The sequence below is a fragment of the Leucopleurus acutus genome (assembly GCF_964270905.1).
Source record: "Leucopleurus acutus genome assembly, chromosome: 2".
In the NCBI taxonomy this organism is placed as follows: Eukaryota; Metazoa; Chordata; class Mammalia; order Artiodactyla; family Delphinidae; genus Leucopleurus; species Leucopleurus acutus.
This window is the reverse complement of record NC_139143.1, coordinates 186270093-186297430: the sequence shown is the minus strand read 5'-3', so window position 1 is coordinate 186297430 and position 27338 is coordinate 186270093.

Here is a 27338-nt window from a genome sequence, read left to right as displayed (position 1 = left end):
GGGTGCGGTGGACACTCAGGGCTGGCTTCCCTGTGTTCTTAGCTTCAAGTCCCTGCAGGCCCACCCCCTTCGGCCCTGCCTCCCTCTCCCTGCCCCGTCCCTGGCTCCCTGGCTCTCCACCCACCCTCCACCTCAGAACCACCCTTAGGCCCAGACAAGGGGGTACAGGGACTGCAGGCCCCATGCCTCAGGGGTGCCCCAAACTTTGGATCCCCTTCCTCAAAGAGCATCTTCCTGGGTGTCCGGGACCAACAGGGGCCAGAATTGTCATTTAGGTGGGACACTTAACCCCTCAGACGCTTCGAGGAGTTCAGGTCTTCACACCTATGCAGTCAGCCCAGGAGGGAGCCTGGTAAAGGGTGGCTCCCACTGGCCAGCGGGGCATCGCTTCGGGAGGTTGCACGAGATTGGACTGCAAGGATGGTGATGCCACGCTGATTCTGGATTCCTCAGAATTGTCTATGCAGACAGGAGCCGCGTAAACACCTGCTGGGGTCCCTGCACACCGGGGGGCAGCCCTGCTCCAGTGCCGTGATTTTTCTGCAGCTCCTGGAGTATCTCAAGCCCCTCCCACCTCCAGGCCTCCACCCGCAGACACGTGGCACTTCCTGCCTGGACGCCTCTCTCCGCACTCTTCCTAGAGGTCTCTGCTCAGACATCACCTCCTCAGAGGGGTCTTCCCTGACCATTCCCGTTATTCCCACCCATTTTTATTTCCTTTGTGAGACTGTGTGTCATGGGCGGGAGCTGGATGGACCCAGGCCCTTGGGTGACTCCCGTTCTGGTGGCTCACGGGGCCCCATCTGTCCTGGTCAGGACCCCCGATTCAGCCCCGAGCACTGCTTGGGATCTATCCGGCTCGTTCCCAAACTGGTGAGCTCTCTGCTGCCTCTGGGTCTCCCTCACCCTTTCTGCCCAGCTCTCAGTCCTGCAGCTTTTCCTCCCAGTGCCACGTCCTCCAGGAAGCCTTCAAACCTTCCCGTAGCCCCTGAGCCTGCGGCTCACCTATGAGGCTGGAGCGGCTCGGTTTCCTCACACCCGTCCCCCACCCCCACCCCCGCAGGGTCAGCTTGGCTCACAGGAGGCTCCTCTTTCGAAAGATGTTGGTGGAAGGAATAAATGAGGGAAAATGTGTATATTTGTTTAACAAAATTGGGATCATGCTGGGCATGCTGGTTTTGTTTTTTTAAGACAGCTTTTTAAAAAATGTCTCACATCTTGAGCACTTTCCCTTTCCATTAAATATTCTTCCACACGATTCTGAGGACCGCACACTTTTTCATCTTTGGTGCCGTAACTTTTTCCAAGCAACCCCTGCTGTTGAGCAGCAGGCTTCATTAAAGGAAGCAGCTTCGCTAAATGGAAGATGAGTTACAGCGAGTCCTGTGTGTGTAAGGGATGCTCAGAACACAACTCCCGCACCTTTTTAAAAAATATTTATTTATTTATTTATGGCCGCGTTGGGTCTTCGTTGCCGCTCACGGGTTTTCTCATTGCGGTGGCTTCTCTTATTGCAGAGCACGGGCTATAGGCGTGCAGGCTTCAGTTGTTGCGGCACGCGGGCTCAGTAGTTGCGGCAGGCGGGCCCTTGAGCCCGAGGACTTCAGTAGTCGTTAGTTGCTCCGCAGCATGTGGGATCTTCCCGGACCAGGGCTCGAAACCATGTCCCCTGCATCGGCAGGCAGATTCTTAACCACTGCGCCACCAGGGAAGTCCTATGTATGTATGTATGTATGTATGTATGTATGTATGTGTGTATGTATTTGGTTGCGCCGGGTCTTCGTTGCGGCATGCAGGGACACAAGAGGTCTTCGTTGCCGCTTGCGGGATCTTTAGTTTCCCCTGCACATTTTAAATGTCCCTCCCCAATGACCTAGGGTGGGGAGAAGGGGTGGGTGGGAGGAAGCTGTTGGTCCTGATACCAGACTGCCCCTGGCTTCTGGTGATTTTGAGTTCAGAGAAGGGGATTTGGACAGGGAGGAGGGATCATGTCGAAGGCAGCAGGAAACACCTAACGCCCCCTCTCTCGTGTGGGGCTGCACCCCTGCCCCTGCTTTCTGGGTCCAAGACCCAGAGGACCTTTCTAGTCTCAACAAGGGGCCCCTGGAAGGCTGGGGGAGGGTCCCCGTGGGAAGGCAAAGGCAGCAGCACAAGCACCACCTACGACAACCCACCCTGGATCTCCCTTTCTTAAGGGCCTGAGCCAAGGTCCTCCTGTCTCTTTTTACCACCACGCCCTCTTCCTGGGAGTCCGACCAGTGTGATCAGAGGCCTGATGCTCGGTTGAATGCTCTGCTTGAAAAGCCATCTGGAAAGTCTTAGTTTCCCTTTGTACGTTTCCCCTTTGCACGTTACACACGGATCCTGCCAGCACCTGTCCTCCTGTGCCATCCAGCAACACGGGGCCCTTCAGCTTCTGGACCAAGTCAGGCCCAGGGGGTCTGGATCCCGGCCTGTCCATCACCTTAGCCCCCTGTCTGCCCCCCCCCCATCTTTCCCCTGTGCTGTGAAAATCCCAGTAGAGGCTGCGTGAAGGACCATTGTGAGACCTGAGTGAGTTAACTGGGTGAGGATTGCTTAGAGCAGTGCCTGGTACTTGGTAAGCACTGGTTATGATCACTCCCGCTCAGGACCCTGGAACTTTCCAGACCTTTGTCTTTGCCTAGTTAGCCTGTAGAGCAATGAAGTCTTCTGGAAATAGGATCTGGCTGGGATAGGAGGGAACACGGGTTAGAGGAAAGAAGCTGCAGTTATGGGCTTCCCTGGTGGCGCAGTGGTTAAGAATCCGCCTGCCAATGCAGGGGACACGGGTTCGAGCCCTGGTCTGGGAAGATCCCACATGCCGCAGAGCAACTAAGCCCGTGCACCACAACTACAGAGCCTGCGCTCTAGAGTCCCCGAGCCACAACTACCGAGCCCGCGTGACCCAACTACTGAAGCCCGTGCGCCTAGAGCCCGTGCTCCGCAACAAGAGAAGCCACTGCAATGACAAGCCCGTGCTCCGCAACAAGAGAAGCCCCTGCTCGCCGCAACTAGAGAAAGCCCGCACGCAAAAACGAAGACCCAACACAGCCAAAGTAAATAAATAAATAAATAAATCTATTTTAAAAAATAAGCTGCATTTAGAAGGTTCCAGTGAAATGTTCAAGGTGATAAAGTGAAAGAAACTGGCTCAAACCAGCTTCAGCCAAGAGGCCTGGGCCAGGGGGAGGTGGGAGCCGGCCTGCTGTGCCCCCAGCTTCACACTCCTCCCCTCCCCAATCCCAGAGGCTGGGGAGCTCCACGGTGAGGGAGGGAGGCCGGGCAGGGCAGCAGCCTCCTGATGTGTGGTTTGGAGCCCAAGCAGGGTGAGGAGGGCACCTGGGGGTCTGGCGATGGCAGCCCCATACCCTGCTTTCTTCTGCATAGCGCATACTGCCTTGCAAGGTATTGTTTTTTCCTGTAGCATCTGCCCCTCCCCTCCCCCAAAACCGCCCACCCTTTGAATGTCCTCAAGGGTGGGGACGTTCGTTGATCACCCTGTATCCTCAGGACGTAGGACCGTGTTTGGTGGCATCTGACAACGTGTCGAATGAGTGAGTGAAACCTGTAGCCCCCTGGCCCTCGACGGTGACACCTGCATGTGGCAGAGGAGAGAAGTGGACGGTGAGGCAGGTTTCTGCTTAGGCCACTGCGGGGCGGTAAGGGTGGGACAACTTTCACCAAAGCAGGAAGGGAATGCAGGATGAGGGCAGGTTGATGGGAAGTCGGGCTGGGGGCAGATTCCTTGGAGGTGACTGCCGCGTGCCCAGGTAGAGAGGCTACCAGGCTGCTGCAGAATCAGCGGGGAGCTCGGGAGGAAAGCCCAGGAAGGAGCTGCAGCCGGGCGCCCCAGGCACGGGAGCTGAGCAACGGGAAGAGGCAAGAGCTGGGCTGAGGCGCCGGCTCCAAGCTAAGCCGGGAAAGCGCCTCTGGCATAACCTGCCCCTTGCGCGCAGGAATTGAGAAAAGAACAAGAAGTTTGGGGAAGTACACAGTATACTGGGGCGCACAGTATCTGCCCCAAACCACCAGCAGCCCAGGCACAGCAACACAGGGGTTGCTCATTTTCCCATCCCTGGAGGGAGCTGGGTAGAAAGGAAGGTGAATTCCCTGTCTTATAATTTATTAGCTTAGCAGAATCACCACGCACTTAACCCGACCGGCCGCAGGGAGCGCGGGCTGAGCGCAGCGAGGCGCGGCTGGGACAGAGGTGGCGTTAACCCAAAATTGCCACAAGGTGGCGCCCGTGCTCCCCTGAAGCCCAAACAGGAGGCCCAGAGGCTGGGGCAGCGGGAGCCGGGGGAGAAGGCGGTGGGCAGCCGGCAGGCTCCGCTCCGGGCTCCACCTTAGCCTCTTTGTCGGGGTGCAGCCTCGCATCCCATCCAGCCCTCCTGTGGGGGTGGGAGCGGCACAGGAGTGTGTGTGCTTGGGTGCAGTGTGTGTGTGCAGTGTGTGTACACATCCAAGGCTGGGGTGTGTGTGCAGTGTGTGTACATCCAAAGCTGGGGTGTGTATGTGTGTGTGTGCAGTGTGTGTACATCCAAAGCTGGGGTGTGTGCTGTGTGTGTGCATCCAAAGCTGGGGTGTGTATGTGTGTGTGTGCAGCGTGTGTACATCCAAAGCTGGCCCCTAAACCAGGGGAGGCTGGAAAACCCCAGGTACAGTGACTGCGAGCACAGCTTCCAACAGACTTAGGTTCAAACCCCTGATCAGCCCCTTCATGCCGCACGTGGCTTCCCCTCGCTCTGCCTCGGTTTTCCCACCTGTTAAACAGGAGCATAATGCTGAGACTTCAGGGGCTTGCTGTGAGGAGTAAATGAGAGGATGATGATGATAAACGTCTACTGCGCTCTCCCTGAGGGCCAGGCGCTGTTCTAAGCACTCTCCTGTACCAGCCCATTCTCACAGCATCCTCTTACGTGGGAGTGGCTGGGGACCGGAGGCCGAGGCCCCTGCACAGAGGAAAGGAGGCCCCTGGGTGCTGCTGAGGGGGGCAGCTACCCCCAGGGGCCGGGGGAGGAGGGACCGCCTTTGATGCTGAGGGCGGGAGCCTGTCTTGCTTGCCCACGGGGACAGCACACGGCTCCGTGTGGTCTCACAGCCGCAGACGCTTCTGGGAAAGGGGCCCCTGTCGCGGCAGAGGTTGCTCGGTGGCGTGTGGCAGTGAGCGAAGGCCACAGCACGACGCCACGGTCCCCACCTCAGGGACCGCGGGGCAGCAGTGCCTTCCGCAGGGGCGGGAGAGCTCTGTGGAATGTTGGGGGGAAGCCCAGCAGCAGCTGGAGGTAGGGGGGTGGCCAGGAAGCAGGTGGGTGCGGCACAGGGGGCTAAAGCACAGGGGAGGCCCCGGGGGTCAAGGTCTCGGGGAGGCCAGGCCAGCGAGAGGCTTGGGGGTGGGGACTCAGTGGGGAGGGTCCCCAGAAGCCCCCGTTTGCCCGCCGGGGTCTGTCCTGGGGCAGGGCAAGCAGGGTGAGGTGGGCTTCACGACCCTGGGGTCGGGGAGAGCTGGGGTCAAGGTGAGGCCTCGGGCCCGGATGGGGAGCGGCCTTTGCGGGGTACCCTCCCCACCCCATCACCTCGCTGCTCAGGCCACCTGGAGTCCCGCCTCTTTTCCCTGGGGCCCCGTTCTGATGATGCTTCTCAGACACATAGAGAGAGAGAAAGAATTGGGGCTACCCCAAGTTCCAGGCCTGCGAGGGGAAGCGAGCTCTGACCTCACCTGAAGTTCTGAGCCCTTTGGACCGTGGGCCCGCTGAGGTCATAAACACCTGATTTTGGATTGGGGGGGCGGTGCCCTCCCTCTGAGACTGTCATCTGGGTGCCTTCCCCTCCCTGACGCCCCGCTTCTCCTCTCCTGGTCCTCCCAGCTCACACATTCCAGGAACCAGAACCTCAAGGGTTGCCCTCAGCTGCCGGCCCCGCCCCCATTCTTCCCACCAGCTCAGATGTGCTGAGATGCAGGAGCCAGAAACGGCCCTCCCCTCCCATCCTCCCCTCCCTCACTGCGCACTAGCAGGCCCAGAACAAAAACACACCACAAATAGAAATCGAAGGGAAAGAATCAAGGAGCCATGACCCAGCCGTGGGAAAGGCTGTGTGGCCTCCACCAAGTCGCTTAACTTCTCTGGGTTTCTTTGCTTACCTGCAAAATGGGGTAAAGTTACCATCCTTGAGGAGTTGTTATCAGAAGGTGAGAGAAGGGGCTTCCCTGGTGGCACAGTGGTTGAGAGTCCGCCTGCCGATGCAGGGGACGCGGGTTCGTGCCCCGGTCCGGGAGGATCCCACATGCCGTGGAGCGGCTGGGCCCGTGAGCCATGGCCGCTGAGCCTGCGCGTCCGGAGCCTGTGCTCCGCAACGGGAGAGGCCACAGCAGTGAGAGGCCCGCGTACCGCAAAAAAAAAAAAAAAAAAAAAAAAACGGTGAGAGAAGATGTAAAATGCGGGATGCAGGTGTGATGTTTGGTCTAAAAAAAAAAGCCCCTCCTGGGCAAAGGGTTCTTTCTGGATTCTCCCCGACCGCACTCCCATGCTCAGGCGGGGGCTGCCCGCTCACCACTTTCCTGTAAGACTGCGGGTGGAAGGGGGCTGCCACGGTCTCCGCTGGGTACTGCTTCTGCAGCCTTGCTCTCCAGCTCCACTTCCTGTTTTTCTCCCCAACGAATTTTGCACCATTGCTCTTTCATCAGGGCGAGCTGGTGGGTGGTGGGGTGAAGGCGGAGGCCTGCCTGGGAAGGCAACCTGGGGAAGCCAGAGAGAGGGGTGCGCGGGGCATGCCCTGCCCCCCAGCTGTAAGCTCTGGACTCCGTGGGCCGCTGCTCAGCGTAGACAGGATGCTAGAACCTGGGAGGCTGGTGGGGGGGAGGCTAGGAGCCCGCCTGATGGGAGGAGCAGGGGTTCCTACGTCCTCATCCTCAAATGGGAAACAGCATTTGTTCCTACGCTTGGGGCAGGACCTAGGGATGGACTGAACCAGGCTGAAGCCACATCTCTGGTGATATGAGGGGTGGAGGGGCCACTCTGAAAGGTGAGTCCAGCCTCCCTGCCTCCCTGAGGCTGTTAGGCCTCTGAGCCTCCAGTTTCAGTGTCACTGGGTGTCAGGTTCCTGCTGGAAGGAAATGAAAGAGCTGTTTCCATACTGGCTGGGACCAGAACTTTCCTCTCCCTTGGCTACAGTCCCCTGACCCTTCTCCTGGGCAAAGCCTGACTTGTCTGGCCGTGACTGTGCCATTCATTCATCCGATTCATTCAGCATTTCTACAGACTCACTTGCAACAGCCTCTGGGTGCCCGACACGGAGCTCAGGGCCGGGGAGCCAGGCCAGGTCCGTGCAGAGCCCCTGACCCCAGGGAGCAGCTGAGCACACAGGCAGTCACGGTTGAGCAGACCAGGTCTGCAGTGGGGACGGCACAGCCTGGAGTAAAGATGGGGACCCGCTCGGGGCAAGGGAGCCAGGTGGGTAACACCTGTGCTGAGTAGCCAGGCAAATAAAGTATGGGGTAGGGGCAGAAGGGGGAGCTGGGAAGGGTGCTCCAGGCAAGGGGAACAGCACGAGCAAAGGCCCAGAGTCAGAGAGAGAGCCCGGGCTGCTCTGGAGCCGCAAGCCACAGCTCACGGTACAGCATGGAGGGCAGCCCGCAACCCTGGGGGGCTAGCTGTGTCGGCTCCCTTGGTTCCCCACGTCTACTGTGTTCTTGAACCTCAGACTCACCGGATACCCCAGTATAGGTCGCTGTCCCACCATATGTGTGGTTCCGAGAATCAGAAATCAGCGCTGTTAGCTCCAAGAGGAAAGGGGACTCCACGGCCGATGTATAGTATGTGCACCTCCAAGAGGAAAGGGGACTCCATGGCCGATGTATAGGATGTGCCCATGGGACCCAGAGACGCAGCCCAGCTTTGGGGTGATGGGACCAGACAGCCCTGGACACTCTCTCAGCGCTGCTGGCTCGTTCCCATTTGCCCACCTGCATCGCACCTGCCAAGCTGATGGATCCTGGATCCCTTCACCCAAAGAGAACCGTTTCCAGGTCCCAAGCCCATTTCCGGAGAAGGAGTTGACTCTCCTCTCTTGGATCAAGGCCTCCCTTCTGGCCCAGAGAGCTATGGCTAGTGGTCAAGTTTCTGTTCCGAGTTGCCTGTCCTCATGACCACACAAGGGAGGGTGACCAGAAAAGGGGGCTGGATAGGCGGTCTGTCCTGCCCAGTACCCACAGCCTTGCTGTTCTCCTTCGGCTTTCCCCAGACATCTCCGTTCCAGTTGCCCTTGCTTAACCTTGACACCACAAATTCAACCACAGATGCTTCGCCCCCCACGCCAAATGCGAGGCAATCCAAGCCCTGTCAAACCATTGCGTCCAGGGCTCCGTCCTCAGAGCTGCCGTCTCCAGCTGATCCCCACCCCCCTCTATTTCTGCGGAATCTCCTCTACGGTGGCCCGTCAGGATCCCCCTCGGCTGATAGACTAAATGATCAATTTAACCTCCCCTACCATACTTGATCTGTAGAGCAAAAAAGGGAAACTCCGTACAGAGCACACAGCATGGCCTTCTAGACGGGCACAGTAAATGAAACTTTAGGAATAAGCTATCACGTGGGGTTTGCTCTGCTGGTTACCTACCTCGGCTCCTCTGTTGGCAAGTGTGGCTGCCCCAGGTTCTGCCCACTGGGAAGAGACCCCTTGTCTAGAGTCTTTCAGGCCTGCCCTTGAGAGGTTCTTGGGAAGGCTTTTTCTAGAAGAGGATGCAGCTGCCCTGGCAGCCTGCTTCTTGTTGGTGCCAGTACTTGGGCCTGGGAAACGCCCACAGGGTAAGACATCACAAGCCCCAACTTCCAAGTTTTAGGGTTTCCTGGAGTTTCAACCCCCATAAAATCCCAGTTGGTTGCCTGTCGATTTTACTTTGGGTCGCGTCATTTACTAATATCCAATTCCATGAAATCCTGCCCAGTTCAATACTCAGCCTTAGGCTGGGCCGTGCCCCAGGGCTGGGTTTCTTAGCAGCAAGCATGGTGGCCAGTTTCTTCTTTTAGCCTAAAGATGAGAAGAGGAATCATCATCTGACTTGGGGTGGAAGGAAGACTTTTTCTCTAAATTCTCTTGGGATGTTACCCCTGCCTGCCCTCCAGCCACTTGACAATAGGAGGCTTTAGAGAGACCAGAGGTTAAGTGTTGTCCACTCCTGTGGCTCTTCCCAGATATCCCCATTCCAACCGCTAAGCTCGCTGCCTTTTCTGTTCAGTGCTCCCTGAGCGTTAGGAACAGGGTGAGACAGAGAATGTGGCTGCCGCTTAGAGCAGGTGTATGATTAGCAGACCCTGGGTAGTCACCAGCTATAGGAGAAAAGCATTTCTGGCAGCCTGGACATTTTGCTACCAAGTTTCCTGAAGTATCAGCCTTGATTGGTACATGTTCTGGGCCACATGAGACCATTGAAAGTAATTTTTTTAATAAATTTATGTATTTATTTATTTTTGGCTGCGTCAGGTCTTTGTTGCTGCGCACGGGCTTTCTCTAGTTGCGGTGAGCGGGGGCTACTCCTTGTTGCAGTGCGCGGGCTTCTCATTGTGGTGGCTTCTCTTGTTGTGGAGCACGGGCCCTACGGCGTGTGGGCTTCAGTAGTTGCAGCACATGGGCTCAGTAGTTGTGGCTCGTGGGCCCTATAGCACAGGCTCAGTAGTTGTGACGTGCGGGCTCAGTAGTTGTGGCTCTCAGGCTCTAGAGCACAGGCTCAGTAGTTGTGGCACACAGGCTTAGTTGCTCCAAGGCATGTGGGATCTTCCCAGACCAGGGCTCGAACCCATGTCCCCTGCATTGGCAGGCAGATTCTTAACCACTGCACCACTGGGGAAGTCCCATTGAAAGTAATTTAACTGATCTGTTACCACGTACCTAGACCTGCCGGTGTCCTGTCCCAGGATAAGGAACCCTCACTGCCCCTCACTCTACCTCAGGTCACCTAGTTTCAATATTCAATATCCTGTGACAGGGAACTTCCCTGGCAGTCCAGTGGTTAGGACTCTGTGCTTCCACTGCTGGGGGCCTGGGTTTGATCCCCGGTCGGGGAACTAAGATCCCGCAAGCTGTGAGGCATGGCCCCCAAATAAATGTTTCAAAAAGTATCCTGGAGGCAGAGTCAAGATGGTGGTGTCGGAAGACGTGGAGTTAGTGTCTCCCTACAATTAGGGCACCTGCTGGCTGCTGGTGGGGGACTCGGACGCCCAAGGAGACGGAAGGAGCCCCAAAGTGAACCAGCGGCTTGCGGGATCTCGGTTCATGAGCCCTGGGTCTGGCCGAAGCTCCTGCGGTGGGAGCTCTGAGTCCGAACCACTGGACTAACAGAGAACCTCAGACTCCAAAGAATATTCATTGGAGTGAGGTCTCATGGAGTTCCTCATTTCAGCACCAAGATCCAGCTCTACCCAATAGGCTACAAACCCTGGCGTTGGAAGCCTCAGATCAAACAACCAGTAAGACAGGAACACAATTCAACTCATCAAAAAAAAATGAGACGGCAAAAAATTACATCACAGATGAAGGAGCAAGGTAAAAACCTACAAGACCAAATAAATGAAGAGGAAATAGGCAATCTACCTGAAAAAGAATTCAGAGGAATGATAGTAAAGATGATCCAGAATCTCAGAAGTAGAATGGAGGCATGGATTGAGAAAATACAAGAAATGTTTAACAAAGATCTAGAAGAACTAAAGAACAAACAAACAGAGATGAACAACACAATAACTGAAGTGAAAAATACCCTAGAAGGAATCCATAAGAGAATAACGGAGGGAGAAGAACGAATAAGTGAGCTGTAAGACAAAATGGCAGAAATAACTGCTGAGGAGCAGAATAAAGAAAAAAGAATGAAAGGAATTGAAGACAATCTCAGAGACCTCTGGGACAACACTAAACACACCAACATTCGAATGATAGGGGTCCCAGAAGAAGAAGAGAAAAAGAAAGCGTCTGAGAAAATATTTAAAGAGATTATAGTTGAAAAGTTCCATAACATGGGGAAGGAAATAGTCACCCAAGTCCAGGAAGCACAGAGAGTCCCACAGGATAATCCCCAGGAGAAACACACCAAGACACATATTAATCAAACTAACAAAAATTAACTTCAAAGAAAAAATATTAAAAGCAGCAAGGGAAAAACACAAAATAACATACAAAGGAATCCCATAAGGTTATCGGCTGATTTTTCAGTGGAAACTCTGCAGGCCAGAAGGGAGTGGCAGGATATACTTAAAGTGATGAAAGAGAAAAACCTACAACCAAGATTACTCTACCCAGCAAGGATCTCATTCAGATTCAATGGAGGAATCAAAACCTTTTCATATAAGCAAAAGCTCAGAGAATTCAGCACCACCAAACCAGCTTTACAACAAATGCTAAAGGAACTTCTCTAGGCGGGAAACACAAGAGAAGAAAAAGACCCACAAAAACAAACCCAAAACAATTAAGAAAATGGTAATAGGAACATACATATCAATAATAACCTTGAATGTAAATGGATTAAATGCCCCAACCAAAAGACACAGACTGGCTGAATGGATACAAAAGCAAGACCCATATATATGCTGTCTACAAGAGACCCACTTCAGACCTAGAGACACATACAGACTGAAAGTGAGGGGATGGAAAAAGATATTCCATGCAAATGGAAATCAAAAGAAAGCTGGGGTAGCAATACTTGTATCAGATAAAATAGACTTTAAAATAAAGACTGTTACAAGAGATAAGGAAGGACACTACATAATGATCAAGGAACCAATCCAAGAAAAAGCTATAACAATTATAAATGTTTATGCATCCAACATAGGAGCACCTCAATACATAAGGCAACTGTTAACAGCTATAAAAGAGGAAATCAACAGTAACACAATAATAGTGGGGGACTTTAACACCCCACTTACACCAATGGACACATCATCCAAACAGAAAATAAATAAGACAGAATAAATAAATAAATACAATAGACCAGATAGATCTAACTGATATTTATAGAACATTCCACCCAAAAGTGGCAGAATACACTTTCTTCTCAAGTGCACATGGAACATTCTCCAGGATAGATCACACCTTGGGTCACAAATCAAGCCTCAGTAAATTTAAGAAAATTGAAATCGTATCAAGGAACTTTTCTGACCACAACGCTATGAGACTGGAAATCAATTACAGGAAAAAAACTGTAAAAAAAACACAAATACATGGAGGCTAAACAGTGCACTACTAAATAACCAAGAGATCACTGAAGAAGTCAAAGAAAAAATTTAAAAATACATAGAAACAAATGACAACAAAAACATGACGACCCAAAACCTATGGGACACAGCAAAAGCAGTTCTAAGAGGGAAGTTTAGAGCACCACAATCTCATGTCAAGAAACAAGAAAAATCTCAAATAAACAATCTAACCCTACACTTAAAACAACTAGAGAAAGAAGAACAAAGAAAACCCAAAGTTAGTAGAAGGAAAGAAATCATAAAGATCAGAGCAGAAACAAATGAAATAGAAACGAAGAAAACAATAGCAAAGATCATAAAACTAAAAGCTGGTTCTCTGAGAAGATAAACAAAAGTGATAAACCCTTAGCCAGACTCATCAAGAAAAAAAAGGGAGAGGACGTAAATCAATAAAATTAGAAATGAAAAAGGAGAAATCACAACTGACACTGCAGAAATACAAAGGATTATAAGAGACTACAACAAACAACGATATGCCAATAAAATGGACAACCACGAAGAAATGGACAAATTCTTGGAAAGGTATAACTTTCCAAGACTGAACCAGGAAGAATTAGAAAATATAAACAGACCTACCAGAAGTAATGAAATTGAAACCGTAATTAAAAATCTTCCAACAAACAGAAGTTCAGGACCAGATGACTTCACAGGTTCTATCAAAAATTCTATCAAACATTTAGAGAAGAGTTAACACCAATCCTTCTCAAACTCTTTCAAAAAATTGCAGAGGGAGGAACACTCCCAAATTCATTCTACGAAGCCACCATCACCCTGATACCAAAACCAGAAAAAGATATCACAAAAAAAGAAAATTATAGACTGATATCACTGATGAACACAGATGCAAAAATCCTGAACAAAATACTAGCAAACAGAATCCAACAGCACATTAAAAGGATCATACACCATGATCAAGTGGGGTTTATCCCAGGGATGCAAGGATTCTTCAATATACACAAATCAATCAATGTGATACACCATATCAACAAATTGAAGAATAAAGACCATATGATCATCTCAATAGATGCAGAAAAAGCTTTTGACAAAATTCAACACCAATTTATGATAAAAACTCTCCAGAAAATGGGCATAGAGGGAACCTACCTCAACATAATAAAGGTCATATATGACAAATCCACAGCAAACATCATACTCAATGGTGAAAAACTGAAAGCATTTCCACTAAGATCAGGAACAAAACAAGGATTCCACTCTCACCACTCTTATTTAACATAGTTTTGGAAGTCCTAGCCACGGCAATCAGAGTAGAAAAAGAAATAAAAGGAATACAAATTGGAAAAGAAGAGTAAAACTGTCACGGTTTGCGGATGACATGATACTATACATAGAGAATCCTAAAGATGCCACCAGAAAACTACTAGAGCTAATCAGTGAATTTGGTAAAGTTGCAGGATACAAGATTAATGCACAGAAATCGCTGGCATTCCTATACACCAACAATGAGAAATAAGAAAGAGAAATTAAGGAAACACTCCCATTTACCATTGCAACAAAAAGAATAAAATACCTAGGAATAAACCTGCCTAAGGAGGCGAAAGACTTGTACTCAGAAAACTATAAAACACTGATGAAAGAAATCAAAGATGACATAAATAGATGGAGAAATATACCATGTTCTTGGATTGGAAGAATCAATATTGTGAAAATGACCATACTACCCAAAGCAATCTACAGATTCAACGCAATCCCTATCAAACTAACAATGGCATTCTTCACAGAATTAGAACAAAAAATTTTACAGTTCGTATGGAAATGCAAAAGACCCCGAATAGCCAAGGCAATCTTGAGAAAGAAAAACGGAGTTGGAGAAATCAGGCTCCCCGACTTCAAACCATACCACTAAGCTACAGTAATCAGGACAAAAACAGAAATATAGATCAATGGTACAAGATAGAATGCCCAGAGATAAACCCACACACATATGGGCACCTAATTTACAACAAAGGAGGCAAGAACATACAGTGCAGAAAAGACAATCTCTTCAATAAGTGGTGCTGGGAAAACTGGACAGCTACATGTAAAAGAATGAAATTAGAACACTCCCTAACAATATACACAAAAATAAACTCCAAATGGATTAAAGACTTAAATGTAAGAGCAGACACTCTAAAGCTCTTAGAGGAAAACATAGGAAAAACACTCTTTGACATAAACCACAGCAAGATCTTTTTTGACCCACCTCCTAGAGTAACGGAAATAAAAACAAAAATAAACAAATCGGACTTAATTAAACTTAAAAGCTTTTGCACAGCAAAGGAAACCATAAGCAAGACAAAGAGACAAATCTCAGAATGGGAGAAAATATTTGCAAATGAAACAACAGACAAAGGATTAATCTCCAAAATATACAAACAGCTCATGGAGCTCAATATCAAAAAAACAAGCAATCCAGTTAAGAAATGGGCAGAAGACCTAAATAGACATTTCACCAAGGAAGACATACAGATGGCCAAGAAGCACATGAAAAGATGCTCAACATTACTAATTATTAGAGAAATGCAAATCAAAACTACAATGAGGTATATCACCTCACGCTGGTCAGAATGGCCATCATCAAAAAATCTAGAAACAATAAATGCTGGAAAGGGTGTGGTGAAAAGGAAGCCCTCTTGCACTGTTGGTGGGAATGTAAATTGATACAGCCACTATGGAGAACAGTATGGAGGTTCCTTAAAAAACTAAAACTAGAACTACCATATGACCCATCAATCCCACTACTGGGCATATACCCTGAGAAAACCATAATTCAAAAAGAGTCATGTACCACAATGTTCATTGCAGCTCTATTTACAATAACCAGGACATGGAAGCAATCTAAGTGTCCATCAACAGATGAATGGATAAAGAAGATGTGACACATGTATACAATGGAATATTACTCAGCCATAAAAAGAAATGAAACTGAGTTATTTGTAGTGAGGTGGATGGACCTAGAGTCTGTCATACAGAGTGAAGTAAGTCAGAAAGAGAAAAACAAATACCATATGCTAACACATATATATGGAATCTAAAAGAAATGGTACTGATGAACCTAGTGGCAGGGCAGGAATAAAGTCGCAGACACTGAGAATGGCCTTGAGGACATGGGGCGGGGAGGGGAAGCTGGGGCTAAGTGAGAGTAGCATTGACATATATACACTACTAAATGTAAAATAGATAGCTAGTAGGAAGCGGCAGCATAGCACAGGGAGATCAGCTCTGTGCTCTGCGAGGACCTAGAGGGGTGGGATAGGGAAGGTAGGAGGGAGGCTCAAGAGGGAGGGGATATGGGGACCTGTATGCTTATGGCTGATTCGCTTTGCTGTGCAACAGAAACTAACACAGTATTGTGAAGCAATTATACGCCAATAAAGATCTATTTAAAAAATCCTGTGACAAACCATAACAGAAAAGAATATGAAAAAGAATATATATATATTATATATATATTATATATATATATATTAGAGTCTCTGCTGTACAGAAGAAATTAACATAACATTTTAAATCAACTACACTTCAATAAAATTTTTTAAAAAGATATCTAGTTTCAATACTTTCTTTGAAAAGCTGTTTCTTTCAACACCCCCCTTCTGATACCAATTTCTATATTAATTGGGATTTGTTTGTTTGTTTCAAATGACAGAACCTAAGTCAAAAGACTTTGTCCTGGGTGGACTATTGTCCTCCTAAAATTCATGCCCACCTGGAACCTCAGAATGTGACCTTAATTGGAAATAGGTTTTTGCAGATCTAATGAGTTAAGATGAGGTCATGCTGGACGAGGGTGTCTTTATAAGAAGAGGGAAATTCGGACAAAGACACAGATGCGTAGGGAGAATACCCTTTGAAGACAGGGGTAGAGATTAGGGTGATGCGTGTACCAGCTGTTGGATGCTAAGAATTGCAGGCAGCCCCCAGAGGATAAGAGAGAGGCCTGGAATAGATTCTCCCTCAGAACTTCTGGAGGGAATCCACCCTGCCAACACCTCGATTTCGAACTTCTATCCTCCGGAACTGTGAAAGAATACATTTCTGTTGTTTTAAACTGCCCAGATTGTGGTAATTTGTTACAGCAGCTCTAGGAAACGCGTCCAGATTTTGAGCAGCATATGGGAGGAAGGCTTAAGGGTGCAGGGGGCTTTCAGAAGAACCCACGGGTAAGAATGCAATGGGACCTGAAAAAGATGCATGGACTGAGAGCTGTAAAGTTGCCCCGAATCCTGTCTCTTGTCTGTGATCCTCTCTTGCCCTGCATGCACCTGCCTCACAATCTTCTCTCAACCTCCATTGCTCTGCACAGCAGACTCTCTGATTTCTTTAGTCCTCTTTTTTTTTTTTTTTTTTTTTTTTTGGCCGTGCCACGCAGCACGTGGGATCTTAGCTCCCCGACCAGGGATCGAACCTTCGTCCCGTGCGTTGGAAGTACGGAGTCTTAACCGCGGGACCACTAAGGAATTCCCCTCTTGCGTCCTTTCGATGGGCATAAGAGGCCGCACAGCTCCCCAGCTCACATGTTACAGCGCCCAGGCTCCACGTACCTGAAGAAACACTGTTCTAGTTCTTATCCCATATTCTGGGGAAGATCACTGCTTGGCAAACCTGGCACCAGGCCACCACCCCTGGTTCCATCAACCTGGGCAGGCTCAAAGGCAAGCACACCTGACCAAGACTGCAATATAGCCACGGGGATGCACTGGGGGGGAGTGCTTCTAGAGAAAGGAGCTGGACACACATCCCAAGAGCGTGGTGCCCTTGTCATCTGGTGCCTCCCCGGATTGGAGCTCCCATTGGCTGAAGACCTGCTATCCACTGACAGAGTTCCCGGATGCCACCTGTATTCCCAAATGAGTCCTTCTCCTGGGGGCTCATCCCTGTACAGGGTCACCCCTGTTCCTCATTTGCAGACACGTGACCATCTATCTGGCTGTAGTACAATATGGTTGGAGCTCAGGCAGGATGGAACAATGGCTCATCTAATGTCCTGATGTAAAGAGCGGTTAGAGGCATTAGCTCTGACTTGGGGAGAGGAAATCAAGTTTTACATTTTTGCATTTTTATTACACATTTGGCAAAGTGTGACTAGAAAATGAAACAGAAAGAAAAACATCTGTCACCCTCCTCCCACACAGCTTTCACTGTTCTAAGTCACCTCCTGCTACACACGTGCGTGTATGGGACACTTATGCTGTGGGAACCCAGCACAGAGGCAATTCTGCATTGAGCCCTTTTCACTTCGTGATGGGATCACTTCCCATGATGCCCCAGGTCTTCAGAATCACTATTTTCAATGGCTGCATACTATTCCATTCAGTGGATGGACCATGCCTTCCTCTGGACAGTTCTGTCCAAGGGGAAGACCCTCCACAATGCTGAGGTGACACATTTTCTTCCTCTCACTTTTGGTTCATGGGCCAACTTACTGCTGCTGCTTGTCTGATAGACTCCACACCCTCCGGGTCATCTGACTTCAGGGTCATAGGAAGGCTGCCACCTAGTGGTGAAGCTATTGACCTAGGCACACCGGGTCCGCTAATCCCACCTGCCAACTGGGTGACCTTGGCCAGTTACCCAAGGCACTGCCTCAGTTTCTTCCTTCCAGAAGTTCACACTCAAGGTGTCAGCAGGGCCGCCCCCTCCGTAGACTCTAGGAGAGATTCCTTCCTGGCCTCTTCCAGCATCTGGTGGCTGCAGGAGGCCTTCAGCTGGTGGCCACAGCCTTCCAATCTCTGCCTCCGTCTTCACGTGGCCCTCTCCCATTCCTGTCTCTGTGTCCTCCTCCTGTCTGTCTCGAATCTTCCTCTGTCCTTCTCTTACTGATGCTTTTTCTGTCTGTGGGAAAAGAACCCAGTCGGATGCTTTCTCATTGAGGTTTTCAGCGTTTCACATGACAGTGCCCCTGAGAATGGGCGCCTTTAAAGATAGCTGTCTAGAGCGGCATGTTCTAGGTAGATAGAAGCTTTTAGAGTAGGGGGTAAAGTGTGTACCGAGATGTCGTCGGGGGAGAGCAAGGCCCAGCTCCATCCAGCACTGCCTCTTCTGCACCCTATTTGCAAAGCGTTGTCCGTCTCCAGACCACTTTCACTGAAACATGTCTTTTTAGTCTCGCAAGCTCTCTGAAGTTGGCATCACAACTTTTTATTATCATTTTACAGAGGAGGAGACAGACTGGATGATGTGGGAGCAGGTCTAGGTCTCAGGGCTCCCAGAAGAGAAGTTTCCAGAATACCCAACCCCCAGCCCCATCAGACCCCACGGGCTGAGTCTCCAGGGCCAGAGAATAAAGGCCTTGCCTCTGAACCTTCTGTGCTGCACCCCCTCCCATTCTGTGACTCCGGCTAACCGCCTAAATCATTGTACTCCAGGCTTTTAACACGATGCCCTTGCTTTCTGCACATCCTTCCTGGCCCCAAGGCATTCAGCCTGGTCCTTCCCCGCATACCCCCGGAATCATTCTAATATTTTTTCTTTAAATAAAAATTTGCAAATTTGTTTATTTTTTGGCCGCGGCACATGGCATGTGGGATCTCAGTTCCCCGACCAGGGATCAAACCCACGCTCCATGCATTGGAAGCGTGGAGTCTTAACCACTGGACCTCCAGGGAAGTCCCATAAATAAATTTTAAATTTTAGAATAGTTTCAGACTTACAGAGAAGTTGCAAAGATAGCATAGGGAGTTCTCATATATTCCACACCTAGTTTCTCCATTGCTAACATCTTACATTGCGATGGTACTTTTGTCACAAGTACACGACTATTAACTAAAGTTCATACTTCATCCAGATTACCTTAGTTTTTACCTAATGTCCCTTTTCTGTTCTGAGATCCCAGCCAGAACATCACATGACATTTCGTTGTCATGTCACCTTAGGCTGCTCTTGGCTGCAACAGTTTCTCAGATTTTCCTTGTCTTTGATAATCTTGACAGTTATGAGGAGGGCTGGTCAGGTATTTTCGTAGACCGATCCCTCGTTTGGGTTTGCGTGGTGGTTTGGGTTTTGTTTTGTTTTGTTTTTTCTCATGACTAGACTAGTGTTTATGGGCTCTTGTGGGGAAGACCACAGAGCAAAGTGTCATTCTCATCACATCACACCAAGGGTGCCTGCTGTCAACATACTTACCACTGATGATGGGAACCTTGATCACCTGGCTGTGGCGGTGGCTGCCAGGCGCCTCCACTGGGAAGTCCACCTTTGTCCCTCCTTCCCTTGTGTCCTCTTTGGAAGAAGTCACAAGCCTACACTGAAGGGGTGCTGAGTTCAGCTCCTCCTACATGAGGGCAGGTGAAGCCTCTTCCCAAATTATCTGGTGTTCTTCTGTGCAGGAGATTAGTCTCCCTTGTTTATTTATTTATTCAATCATTTACTTATATCAGTCTGGACTCACAGATATTTATTTTATACCTTGGGCTCTTTTTTTTTGTCATTCACTTTAAAAATAATTTATTGAATTAAATATAATGACAACTGTTCTGATAGTAAAGATAAATAAAAAATGATCTCTGCCTTCAAAGAATTTAAATTCTCAATCTTTCCTGCTTATTATGATTTAAATACTATTAGTTGTTTTGTTTTTGCGGTACGCGGGCCTCTCACCGTTGTGGCCTCTCCCGTTGAGGAGCACAGGCTCCGGACGCGCAGGCTCAGCGGCCATGGCTCACGGGCCCAGCCGCTCCGCAGCATGTGGGATCTTCCCAGACCGGGGCACGAACCCGCGTCCCCTGCATCGGCAGGCGGACCCTCAACCACTGCGCCACCAGGGAAGCCCTAAATACTATCAGTTTTAAATTTAATTTCCTAATTTCTCTTCCCAGATTTATTTTGTAGAAGTATTCATTTGTTTCTTAGAAGTTTACAGCTGTAGTGTTAATAATATGGGAGATGTGAATTAATCTTTTAAGGTGGCAACGCTCCAGGCAAACGGCTGTAGCTCTGCAGGAGAGTTACACTCTCCTGAGGGCTGTAGTCTCATGGCTGGCTATTAACACCCCATAATATGTCCATAGGGAAAGAGCTGGGCACAGATTTTATACCTTGGGTTCTAATCCAATAATGCCTTATTTTGTTGCTCAACCTGCCCCCTCACTGGCCATTGGGAGCCTGCTCAGTTCACTGCCGTGTCCCTAACCCCATCACTGTGGCGTTTCGTTTTGTTTTTGCTGTGTTCTTCTTTCTGGCACTGTAAGATGCTCCAGGCTCATCCTGTCTATTTCCTGCCCTCATCAAAGAATCAGCCATTTCTCCAAGGAGTCCTGGTCTTTTTATTGAGCAGAGTGGGATTAGAGACCCAGATCTGGGTGCTGGCTGTGTGCTCGTTGCTTCTTGGGGGTTACTGTTTCTAGAACTTTAGGGTTGGCAGAGCAAGGAAGTATATACGTGTATATTGTAGACTTTTTAACATGTAAATCACAGCCCAGCTCAGCTTAGAACCCTCCCTCTGCTTCTCATCACTCTTTCAGCCAAATCCCAAATATCCCACTGCCCCTCCCCAGATCCTTCCCTTTGCTGTTTGCACCCACCTCACCTCCAGCCTCCCTGGCCTCCTTCCTGGTCCTCCAACATGCTCAGCACCTTTGCACGGGCCTGTTCCCTCCGCCGGGGATGCCCTTCCCTCCAGCAGGGCCTTCCCTCCCCTCGTTCAGATCCTCGCTCTGCTGGAAGGTCCTGACCTCCAGTGTCCCCTCCCCCACCCCTCTCCCCTCCTAACCTGCTGAATATTTCTTTGCAGCACTTAGTACTCCATGACACTGTATCCTATTTTCATTCTTCATAGTTTCTCTTCTCACTGGAGTGTAAGCCCCAGGAGGGCAGGTCTTTGGCTCATACAGTGCTATATCCCAAAGCCCGGAACTTGCCAAATGAATCAGTGTTGCAAAACCTGGGTCAACCCCGGTGTATGGAGGTGCGGGGCCTGGATCCAGCCTTATGACCCCAAACCCCGCTCCTCCCCCCACCCCCTTTCCACATTTCCCCCACACCCTAGACGAGGAAGAGCTTTAGAGGATTTTTTTAAAGCCAGCTGCTGTTTCTGGAGCATTGACTGTGCTCGAGGCAGGATCATCCGCTCAGGGAACCCTCCCCAGCGCAGGGTCAGGAGGTGCTGAAGTGACTACCCCAGGCTTGCACGGCTGGGATTTGAACCCAGGCAGCCTGGGTTTTGAGTGTGTGTTTTGGGGTTTTTTGTTTTGTTTTTTTTTTTTTGCAGTACGCGGGCCTCTCACTGCTGTGGCCTCTCCCGTTGCGGAGCACAGGCTCCGGACGCGCAGGCTCAGCGGCCATGGCTCACGGGCCCAGCCGCTCCACGGCATGCGGGATCCTCCCGGACCGGGGCACGAACCCGCGTCCCCTGCATCAGCAGGCGGACTCTCAACCACTGCGCCACCAGGGAAGCCCTGGGTTGTTTTTTATAAGATTTAATTTTTTATTTATTTTTGGCTGTGTTGGGTATTCGTCGCTGCGCGCAGGCTTTCTCTAGTTGCGGGCGAGCGGGGGCTACTCTTCGTTGCGGCGCGCGGGCTTCTCATTGCGGTGGCTTCTCTTGTTGCGGAGCTCGGGCTCTAGGCGCGTGGGCTTCAGTAGTTGTGGCGCACGGGCTTATTTGCTCCGCGGCATGTGGGATCTTCCTGGACCAGGGCTCGAACCCGTGTCCCCTGAATTAGCAGGCGGACTCTCAACCACTACGCCACCAGGGAAGCCCCCGAGTGTGCGTGTTTTACAAAAAGGATAACTCGATTTCTGTTTGGAGCTCTCATCCAGGTGGGCCCAGAAACTCAGTCCCCATCAGTGCAGCCCTGGTCCCACAGGAGCCAGGTTCATCTGGGCCACCTCTGACTTGTCTGGGTCTTCCTGGGCCCTTCGGTCCAGCTCTGACCTGAGGTGAATGAAGTGCGAGGGCACAAACCATCCACCCCTGGGTCATTCCCCACATGGCAGGCACAGCCTGGAGCCCCAGCTTCTCTTCCTCAGGTATCCCCCCCCCGCCCCCCGGCCATCTCTCTGCACTCGCTGGAACCTGTGTCCTCAAAAGTCAGACTTTCCAGGAATCAAGCCTGACCTTGGCCAAGTTCTCCACCCATCTGCACTGCCCGTCCATTGCCACCACCATTATGTTGTTGTCCCCAGAAGGCAGCAGCTTTCTCGTTGTGCTGACAGGGACCTGCAGTGAGGATGCATTTTACATCTTGACTTAATGGTCACCCACACATACCTATAAATGGGACAAAAAGCCTCAGGGAGGGATACCACCCTTGCTACATGGAATACAATCTGGTATTGTTTATTCTGTTGCATTTTTATAAACTTGACCTGCTGAGTGGATTTCCAGTACACTAATGTGTTAATACGTCACTACCTGCTGTCACTGCTATTGAAAAATATTGTCCTAGAGCAGAAACACCCCATCCCACAAAGCACAAAGATGCTGATCTGGAATAACCCAATAACTACCATTTTCTGGGGGTTCACTCTGTGTCAGGTATCCTTAGGAGCACTTTACATGTATTAACTCATTTAATCCTAACAACAATTCTAAACGTTGAAAGCCATTATCAGCATCCTTGTTTTTCAGATGAGGAAATGGAGGCACAGAGAGCTTAAGCCACTCACCTGAGGTCACACAGCTCCACAGTGGCCGTGCCAGGCACTTTGGCTGCAGGGAAGGTGCTCTTAATTGTGAATCTTCACCACACTTTCCTTGGCCAAGGCAAATGGGCAAGGGTTTGAGCTGGATAATTTTTGCCCTGCCTGGAAGGAAAGGCCCCTCGGCAAAGTGGGCTTCGTGCCAGGATGGGGCATGGAGGCAGGTGTCTGGAGCCCGTTGTGGAGGGGCTGAGGAAGTGAGCTCCTCACTTGTCCCCCTGCAGCCAGGTGCTCATCTTGGCTCCGGCTGCACTGAGTTAACCCTGCTGCGGGCCTGTGTGGGTGGCGGTGGTGAAAACACTCAAGGTCGAACAGAGCAGAGACGCTTACTGCATCCGTGAGAAGCTGTGGAGGCTGGCTTGGCTGTCGGAGGGGGAACTTCTGCAGGACAAGGTGGCAGGCTCAGAAGGAAACTGGTCTGGAGGGCTCTGTGTGCTCCTCTGAGAGGCCTGCGGGTGCCTCCTGTCCATCCGAGCCGTTCTCCACCGACCAGCTGCCCCCTTAATACCCAAGATCTCTTTTCCCCTCCATAAAATGGGGCCAAAGTCTTTCCCAGTCAGGAGGTCACGGGAGTAACACGTGTTGACTTCCCTACAGCCCAAGTGCCACTTTTCTTCTAGGACTGCTATAAATTCTCCACCTTGGCGGGCCCATTTCACTTACAATTCAAAAGGAACTTGAAGTAGCTTCCTCCAAAACACACATGACAACAGTTAAAAATAAAGTGAGAAAGAGAGATCAGAAATTGTAGAGAGAAAGGCAGAAGTCTACTGGGAACTTGAGGGGCCATATTGACCGTACTTGTTGCCACAGTTAGCTTGACTTTCCTGGTACCCCAGGCAAAAGACGGGAATAAGTCTTACGGTTTGGTCTCTAAAAGGAAGTGCATTGGGGTTTCAGGAAAGTGAAACTTCTTGGACTGGGGCATAAGCAGTGTGGCATGGGCAAAGAATCGAGGATCTGGAAGCAGTTAGACACTGACTGTGTGGCCCCTCAAAAGGATTCAACCTTCCTGAGCCTCAGTTTTCGTATCTTTCAAGTGGGGATGATAGCCAAGAGCCAAGAGCCTTGGGCAATAGACAATAGCCTTGGGAGGCTATTGTGGAGATCAGAGATAACAGTGTGTGAAGCACATCAGAGCACTTGGCAGGTCTCCCGTCTTGCATATTACAAAGCATGATCTGACTGGCGGGTCAGCAAATAAGTATTCAACGAAGAGCTCCTTTGGATGATGCAAAAGCGTTCCTAATCTGACTGTTTCTTACAACCAGCTCTGAAAACCAGCAAGCAGTGTTTAAATTACAACCAGGCAAAAGCAGGGCTAGGACAGATGTTTGGAAACATCCAAACCTGCCATCAGATTTTCTCTCTGAAATGTCCATTTCTCTTCCAGCTTTTGACAGTATCGCCCTGGAGTGGTCCTGGCCTGGGGTAGGAGTGAGGCTGTGAGCCTCAGATGTTCTGTTGGGAAGGATGTACACTCCTGGGGACAGACCCAACATTCTCTGCCAAAGAGACCCACGGTCCCTCCTGGTTCCTCCACAGGTATCATCCAGTTGAGAGATCAGAGCCTGCATCCTAGATCTTAGAAAACTGGGACCACTTAGTAACCCACTCATCTTGCCCAAATTCTCTCCTCTTTCCTATCTAGACACAGAACCGCCTGCTCCTTCCGTTGCTGTAGCCAGCACTGAGCCCGAGACGGTCCTGAGAGGCCAGGGAATCTCTTGGATAGAAAGAGCCCCTCCCCAAGCCTCAGTGTCTTCATCTGTCCAAGGGAACCAAACAGGTGCTTTACCTCGCTGGCTGGGTTGGGGAGGGTCCTTTAAGTCATTTGATTAAGCTATTGACTGGCTCATCCCCCATCACATCCTAGAAGGATCTGAAGCCACTACTGTAATCTGGGGCGGGGCGCGGCGGGAGTTGGGGGGGGGGGTGGCGCGCTGGCCCCCAACCCCCATGCTCTCTACCCATCAAAGCCTGGAGGCCACCGTTTCCCTCCAGGGCTGAGCGGAGTGGGACATTGAGCTCCAAGCTCCGCCCCACTTACCCTCCCTCCTGCCCAGTTCCCTGCACTTGGCTTTGGGGGCGCTCCTGGCTGCCTCCCGCTTTTCTCTGGCCACTGTTGAAATTCTTGTGTGTGAATGTGGAAGGCGTGGGGCTCTTATGGGCTCTTAGGACCTTTATTTGGTTGTTTTCTTTTATATATAAATACATATAAACTTGTTTTGAAGAAGGTCAAGGTGCAGCTTCCAGAGGCCCTGGAATGATGCCCCTCCAACCGCAGACGGGGTGGGGACTTGGGGGGCGGGAGGGGAGGGCGCAGCGGCAGAAGAAGCTGCAGGAGGACCTGTTGTTTTTCCTGTTGCAAGTAAAAAGGAAACAAAGTGGGAAGTGGAGTATGCGGGCTGTCAGCAGGCGGGGCGCCCCTACCGCGCCCCGCCTCCCTCCCTCGAGGCTCACTCGCGCCCAGCGCCGTCGCTCCCAGCGGCCGCCGGCCCGAGCCGCCCCAGCCCCTGCCAGCCGCGCCGGGACCGGTAAGCGCTCGCCTCAGGCTGCGTCTGGGAGGTGGGGGAGAGGACCGGGGCCGGGGACTTCGGGGGACCTCGGGGAGCCGCGGGACCGGCTTGCGGACTTCTCCCGGCGCGTACAGCCCGTGCGCCCCGGCTCTGTGCGCCCGCCCGCGTCCAGCGAGCCCGGAACCTGGGCCAAGGCTGTGCGCGGGGTCGGGGCCGCCCCCTGAGCATCCGCCGAGAGGGGTGCGCACAGCTCCCCTGCGCCTGGACTGCTTGCCCCCGCGGAGCGGGACGGGCTGCGCTCCCAGCGGCTTTGCGGCCTCGCGTGCACCCGCCGAGGCGCGGGGAGACGGACAGCGCTCAGCCGCGTGCGCCCTGTCCCGGGCGCTGGCGAGCGGCACCCCAGGGCGCCCCGGCCGCGCCGCGGGGTGCAGGCTACTCTCCTTAACGGCGGTGCCGCCCCCCTGCTCCCGTCGAGCGGTAGGGAGAGGGGTGCGCACACGTCCCCGGCGCCCTGGCCCGGCGCGCCCTCCCCAGCTCTGGTGAGCGGGGCCCTGGGCTGGAGAGCGGCCGGCAAGGACGTTGCCGGGCGCGTGGACGCGCGGCCGGTCCCTCTCCGGCCCACCCCGGCCGGGCTCCGGCCGCGGGCGCCGCTCACCGCGTGTTTACTGCAGCCGCGCGGCGGCGATCAGCCCCCGGATCTGCGGCTGGGCCCGGGTTACGGCGGCAAAACCGCCTTCAGCTTTGCATTTCCGGACTCTTTTTTTCTTTCTTCTTTTAAATACTCTTACCCGTAATTCAGCCTGAATGAGGCTTCGTCTTTTTTTTTTTTAAATCGAGTTTCCTGTTTTTATTTAGGCTTCGTCTTCTGCACCCCTTTCTTTGAGATCGAGGAGAGGGGAACAGGGAGAACTTTCTTGGGGACCAGGATGGGGGACACTGCTTTGCCGTCTGCGCCCTGCTCTGGTGGGGAAATGGAGGTCCAGGGGGCCAGGAGAGGACTGATAGGAGGCCCCGAAAAGCGCGCTCCCAGAGGGGAAGCGAGTGGGGATGGGATTTCCGGGGTCGGAGTGGAGTGGGGGGCGTCCTGGGGCGGCCCACGTACCAGGTTCTCGCACAGCACCCTTGGGATCCCCCCAGTTTGCAGATGGAGCGCTCTGGCGCCCTCGGATGATTGAGCAGCTTTCACTTCGTTCAGGTGTCCCCTGGAAGGCGGGACCTGCGGGGTCTCGAACCCCACTGTACCATCAAGTGGGGCTTCTTCCCCCGGGCTCCTGCAGAGCCGCAGTGGCCGCCACCCTCAGAAATTTCCTGCACGGTCACGCGTGTGTGCGGGGCTGTTGTGCCTTGGGGCCGGGAGCGGGTTCCTTCCCCAGGAATCTCGGAGGGAAAGGTTCACTGCTCCAAAGGGACTTTGAAACCGAGGACTGATCCCACTGAGCACTTCCCGAAGGGGTGCACACCGCTGGAGTGACTGACAGTGCCTTGGTGTTCTTGTCAAGTGAATGGTACCACAGGGGACTCTTCCCCTCCAAAGAATTGACTGTTTTTACAGATGGTTTTCGGTTAACCATAGGAGCTGAATGATGTCTCCATTTTCACCGGAGGAAACGAAGGCTCAGAAAAGTTAAATAACTTCCCGACCCACACGTTTACAATTAGCTGATCCAGAATCCCGGTTCCTTCAGATGCCAAGCGTTTAATCATCTGATGGTGTAGCTGCTTGCAGATGAAGGAGAAGTTTGCTAGTAGTTCTCTTGTTGTGGGGACGGGGGACTCGGGCTGTCCTTTCGGAGCCACCTGGATACTCTCCTGTAAAACCCTTCTACCGTTACCCACCCGGTTTGATTGATGTGACAAGTGGGGACGAAGATTCTTCTGATTTAGCAGGCCGTCACCAAACACAAGGAGACAGGAACAGAGC